The sequence below is a fragment of the Tinamus guttatus genome, unplaced genomic scaffold (assembly GCF_059628265.1).
Source record: "Tinamus guttatus ecotype Peru unplaced genomic scaffold, ASM5962826v1 Tinamus_guttatus_pri_ptg000153l, whole genome shotgun sequence".
In the NCBI taxonomy this organism is placed as follows: Eukaryota; Metazoa; Chordata; class Aves; order Tinamiformes; family Tinamidae; genus Tinamus; species Tinamus guttatus.
This window is the reverse complement of record NW_028288687.1, coordinates 573,001-579,229: the sequence shown is the minus strand read 5'-3', so window position 1 is coordinate 579,229 and position 6,229 is coordinate 573,001.

Sequence of the window (6,229 nt, the reverse complement as noted above, 5' to 3'; positions counted from 1 at the left end):
TTGGAAAATGCAAGTTTGACCACTGTAAATGGGTTTATATTTCCAACAGGGCAGTTATTTAATTTCCTGTGGGAAGTCTACAAATGTTGGCACTGTTCACCATCTGGCAGCAAGCCAGGCAAGAGCACGGTGTCATTAACGTGCTAGAGGCCGGGGAGATTTCACTTGGAGTCATCCAAGCTTTAGGCCTGGACTATAACAAAATACATTTTTTGGATTAAACCGCATAAATGTAGTCATGGAGACAGGGGCAAAAGGCCAACCTGAGAGCAGCTTTTGTTCCTCCTTACCTAATCTTGTGCTAGTGTAACCTTTATTTTGCTGCAGACTTAATCGCACTTTGCAGGGCTTTCCAATAATGCACCTCAAAGCAAAGGCTGAGGTTCTCATCCTCAGATTGGCTCTTTTGGAATAAATCCGTGTTCTCTAATGCAGTCTCCTTCCTCGGGATCCACCGGCACGGTCCCTGCTGGAGGGCAGGTGCCGAGGATTTGTGGATGTGATGGGAAGTCCTGAAGTCTTCCAAGCGTCTTCCCAAGTGATGCGTTGGCATCCAGCTGCCTGAGGTGTTTTGGAAAACACTAGCTTTGGACACAACCGCGGAGAAAGTTTTGGAAAGCAAACTCTTCTAAACAAAACAGAGAGGTCTTTTTGTGCAGAGTTTGGTTTAAATCCATTTTTGTGGACTTGTGGTGTGAGAGAGGAGAAAAACACTCACAAATTGTGTATTATAGTTAATTGTGCCCACTATTGCTGATTTATTCGAAGCTATAGTAAGTAAAGCTATGTGATGGAAAGCAGAAAGAGAAAACTATGATTTGAACAGCTGTCATACTTTGGTGCTGTATCTTGAAAGATGCTCTTGACTGATAAAATGTAACTTAGGTCATGATTCATCTTGTACCACAGCTGGGAGGGCCTGAATAACTTCTGTACATCAGAAGATCCTGAAAGAATCCTGAAGAAATGGAAATTGCACCTAAAAAATCAAAACATATAAAAAGTGATATGCCTGAACTTAACATACTGCAATAAAGTGCCTCTGCCATTTTCATATTTTTTATGCTAATTGATGTAATGAGACCTGTAGATCTGTTTTGCAGCATGTAGATGAGTGCATGCACTTTATCTGTATTTAGATCCAGAGACAAACTAGAGCGTGTTCCTTCCATATGGTCATGGAGCTTGTAGCGGTAATAAGTGTATAAGGACAGGAGACCCTCTGGTCCTTTACAGTTTCTTCGGGGTGTTAAATTTCATGTTGAAAATATGGTTCTCATTGCAGTTTGGCAGGCTTTAGGAAAAAGCAAATCTCTTCGATCTTCCATCTAAAAGAAATACAGCTCTCTCAATTTTTATTTCTGTGCTGTCTTTTAGTGATAATATCCAGAAGTTTTCAATTTTTTTATGGTAGGCTTGATCCAGAGATCTCAGAAGTGTTTATAAACAATTATTTAATTTTTCCCCGTATACAGCTGTGTGTTAGGTAAGTATTTTTGCAGTTGGGCACATGTAAGGAGCACAGGCCGAGTAGCTTGTGTGAGATCCCCAAAGAGAGCCCATAGTGCGAATAAGGGCCCAGCATCTCCTCCTCCAGCTGCTGCCATTTCTCCCCAGAGCAGTTCTCAGTCTTTTCTGCATTAGTCTGAATTAGCTCTTTTCCATCCCGCACATGTGCTCCCTTCTGCCTGCAGCAGCCCTTATTGTGGGCTTGCCCAGGCCCTCAGTGACAGACTCCCAAAAATGTCCCCACTCACAGCTGTGCAGACTGGGGACTCGTTAAACAAGTTGTTTCCCTCCTGCCCTGACTGCTTTTGCTGGCATTTCTTGAATTTGCCGGAGACTGGGGGACTCAATTTCTGCAATTTGTGGAGAATGTCACCCGAAAATCAAAAAAAGTGCTGAGATGTCTCTACAACACGCGGCAATAGTTTTTAATGCAAATCTGCAATAAAATATCTATATTTAGGCACATCTATATTGGACCTGAAAGATCAGGTTTATATACCAAAGGTAGAAAAAAACCCACCCCAATCAACATAAGCAAATAGTGATGTCTTACCTATATGCTCTATATACTGCTGAAAAATGAACCTGGAAAATCCTGCATGGAGCATTTAATACTTCTCTTAAAATATAGTGATTGAGGTGCTATACGAAAGATACTTCATTTCCAACATGATAAATAACTTTTTGCTGAATATTTTTCCATTGGGTGTTTCAGTGTATCATGTAGTATGCAAATTCTAGCTAAATCTATAGCTACCAGATATCAAATGAAAAAGTGCTTTTAAATTTGCTTCCCTCCCATTGAGCAGTATTTTGATTAACAGTCTTGAATTGATGCCGTTCAAAATCCTTAGGATATAGTGAGGAAATTTAGTGAACTCAGTTTGTAAGTAGATCTATAGGAAGGAAATCTAAAGAGGAAAAAGTATTTAAAGGAATCTGTAGTTTAGTGTAGAAATTATCCTACTGATAATGCTCAGAAAAAATATGATTCAATGGGATAACAGCACTATATTAATGTTTTTGAGGAAGTAATCTCCAATATAAATTACAGAATAGGTATGTGGTTAGGCTGCAGCTTTTCCAAAATGATTTGGGAGTTGCAGTGGAACAGAAATCCATCAAGAGTCAACAGTGGCATCCTGTGGGGACAAGGCAAACGTGGCCTGGGGCTGTGTCAAGAGGCCCGCAGGACACGCGGGCAGATGTGTCACTCTGCAGCGCCGTGCCCAGCTCGGGAAGCAGGTCTTGGAAAGGGTAGGGATCAGCGGGAGGAAGCCCGGTGAGGACAGCAAGAGAGAAAACCTGATGCACGAGGAGAGGTTGAACGCAGCGACGCTGCAGGCCGGGACGCGGCCAGGGCGGACGAGCGCAGCGAGGGCGAGAGCTGCCGCGGTCAGTACACGGCACAGGAGATTTCATTTAGATAGGAGGAAAAGCTTCCCAGGGTAAGGAGAGAAAAGCCCTTCCCAGGCCTGGGAGGCTGCAGGACCTGTGTCACTAGAGGTCTTCTGCAGGAGATTAGGGTGCCCCCCGTTAGGATGGGAGGGGAGGTGGCTGGAGCACCCTGCACTCTGCGTTACCCTGGCGGCTGCGAGGGCATCCTGGCGACCCTCGGCTTTGTGAATATTTCCCTATCTTATTTCCTGAGGCCTTTACAGATCTGCACGTTAATTAAAGCAGCAGCTGGATCGTTTCTCCCTGTTGGCCTGATGGTGTGTGCGGTGTTTTCTAATGTCCCCAGGCAACAAACATTACTCGCCATAAAGTGCAGCACAGGGTCTCGAAGCCCTCTCCTGTCCTTACGTCCTCCCGTAAAAGCAGCGGCGCTTCTACACCTCGCATTTTTCTGCTGCATGTTGGGAGAGGATGTCGGGGCTGTGGGTGGGATTCACCTGTGTTACTTCTCTAAAAGCCTGTTCCTCTTCCCTTCTACCAAAGTGCATTTTTAAATCTATCCAAGGAGATGACAAATTTGCGCCTTTATTAATCACATAAGTCACACAAGAACAGCAAAACATCAAACATTGTAAAAGGATTGAGTATGTCAGAATCTCTGATGTTTTTTTTTCTGTATCTTCCTAATAGTCTTTGATTCACTTCTGACTTCCCAAGTAGTTCAAGTCTGCCAAGAAGCCTAATCACTCAACACCAACCCGCAAAGCTGAGTAGACTTAGGTTCCCTGTCATTTTGAGTTAATACATCAGTGATGAGTCTGGTCCAAGAGCAGAAAAAAATCTGTCTTCCACAGTATAGTGCGAGCCATTAAGAGAGGTAGCTCTGCTGGGACTGGTTTACATGTAAGTTAAATACCAGATATGAGAGGTTGTCTGTATTGAAAAATAAGTAGGCTGCCGTTATACAGAAAACAGAGGCCCGTTCTCTATGTGCATGTGTCTGCCTCCCCGTTGAGCCCCGAAGGATGCCTCTGCTGAAAGGAGGAGCAGCGATTGCCAAGAAAGACATGCCCTGCTCAAATAACAAGTGCTGCTTTTCCCCCTTCTCCTTCCTCCTCCACCCAAAATATGTATATATACTCACTTTTTAAAATACTCATTTTTAAAATTCAAATGAGCTGTTTCCCTAGGTGGATGGGACTGTAATCTCATGAGGGAGAGCCATAGCTCTGAGATCTCCGGAGTCAGTTTAGATTTTGTTTCTTCTAATGGAAACCTCAGCACAATTTTTTTTTTTACCATAGTAACTTCCATATAATGTAACCTTCTTTGTGGAGTCTCTGCTGCTTATCATCCTATGCAGACCAGATTCAGCTGCTTATTTTTTATGAATTATATTTATATAAGAAGCTTTGGGGCAAGTGTGCCAGAAGCATGCTCTTTTTCCAGGCTGCAGAATATCTGTATTTTATAGAATTCCGCAATCATCATAACATTGGCGGAGAGGACTTGAGATCATCCAGTGCAACCTCCTGCTTGAAGTTCTGCCTTCCGTTGTGTCACGTGCCCGTGTTCTGCTTCTCCTGTGAGTATTTTTCCTACGGCAGGTCCTCAAGACCCTGTTAACACCGCTCACGATGCAGAGGCTTTGGGCTCAGGCCAGTGGTGCTGGTAGCTCCTGCCTGAGAGCTCCTAGTTCCAATCCTTTTCCTCCTCGTGCACATGGAAGGAGCCAGCTCATCCCTGGTGTAGGTAGGGGCACCGCTGAAGATCCTAAGTCTCTTCCTCCCCTGTTTTTTACTAATCTGGTAATGCACAGACAGCATACGGAAACACAGTCCATTCTCACACCGTGTTCCATGAAGGCAGTGCAAACCACTTCTAATGCCAGCCACAGCGCTGGGGAATATTTGTGTCCAACCGTTGCTGGGATGTGCTGCATGATAACCAGGGCAAAGGAAGGAAAAGGGATTTAGGCAACAGTGAATAGACCTTGTGATGATATAAAAACCACCAACCAAGCACCCAGACCTCTCTGAATTCTGTTATTTGGCAGAAAGGAACCTGGAAACAAAGATGCACAAGATGAGCAGGATGAGCAGGTCTTCTCTGCGCACCTTCATGGGACCATGCATCCAGTTTTACATCTGGGGGAAAATTAATACTAGGTTTTTGGTTTTTTAGCAAATTAATATTGTTCTTTTTAGAGAAGAACATCAAAACGAATTGAAGATTGTGTATGTAAGGGAAAATAAACGTGTATTGAAGTTAAGAGAGACAACTTACAGAGCACACAGTTCCATTGGTGTTACCAGCAGGGCCTGGAGAGGCATTAAACAGAGCAAAGCCAAGGAGGGCACAGCTGAAATAAGCAGGCAAGGAGGGATAAGCTAAGTCTCAGGAGCCATCTCCCGAGAGTAAAATATTTTTGACTGAATTGAAGCTGCATTGCTGGAAGTTTTTCAGTGGCACTGGACAGAGCTAGGGCGTCCGGGTGGACGTGCCGGTTGGTGACCTGGAGGATCTTCCAGCCTCCTTGATGGCTTTAAGCGACCGGAGGCGCCGCTTCTGTTCCTGGGATCTCGAGCACGTTTAAACCCCCGTGCAGATCTGCAGGCTGTCTAGGCCAGGAGAGGGGACGGGCTGTGGAATGCCACTTGCCATCGTTTTTAATTAACTCTGACTCCTGCTTCAGGGAGTATTTTATTAGTAAAAGACTAAAATATCCCTTTTGAGGAGAGAATGTATAATTTTTTCCTCTTGCTTTTTTTATAAATGTATTTTTGAACTCTTACATTAGCATAAAAGTTGCTAGGGTTTTCCATTTAAAAGAAAAAAAAACCTATTTAATGCATAGTCCCTGTAATGTGAGCCTTGTTGGTGGTCTTGGAAGCTCCCCAACTATAGATTGGGTTGATAATGTGTAATGTAAATACAATTAGCAGCATGTGCTTTTTTTGTTTGTTTGTTTTACTAAAGGAAAAACGTTCTGCAGAAAAATAGTGCGTAGCCAGTTGAGGTCAGAAGGAGGAACCGTGATGGAGGCCGAGCTGTGCCGCCTCAGCCAGCAGAGTCCCCTTAGGCTCTCCATTCCGGGGCCATCCAGAGAGTATTTTTTGTTGCACACATTTAAATAAATGCCCGGAGGTGCCGGCAGGACGGGGCCCTGGTGCCCTGGGGTGTTGGTGGCCGGGCAAAGCGCTCGCTTGGCCACAGGGCGCGTTGCTGCGGTGCAGCCTCGGCGCGGGCGCCTGCAGCCCTCTTGCACTTCAGCTCGGCGGCATAAAAACAGCTTCTTAAGGTGTCTGTCACTGTCCCATTC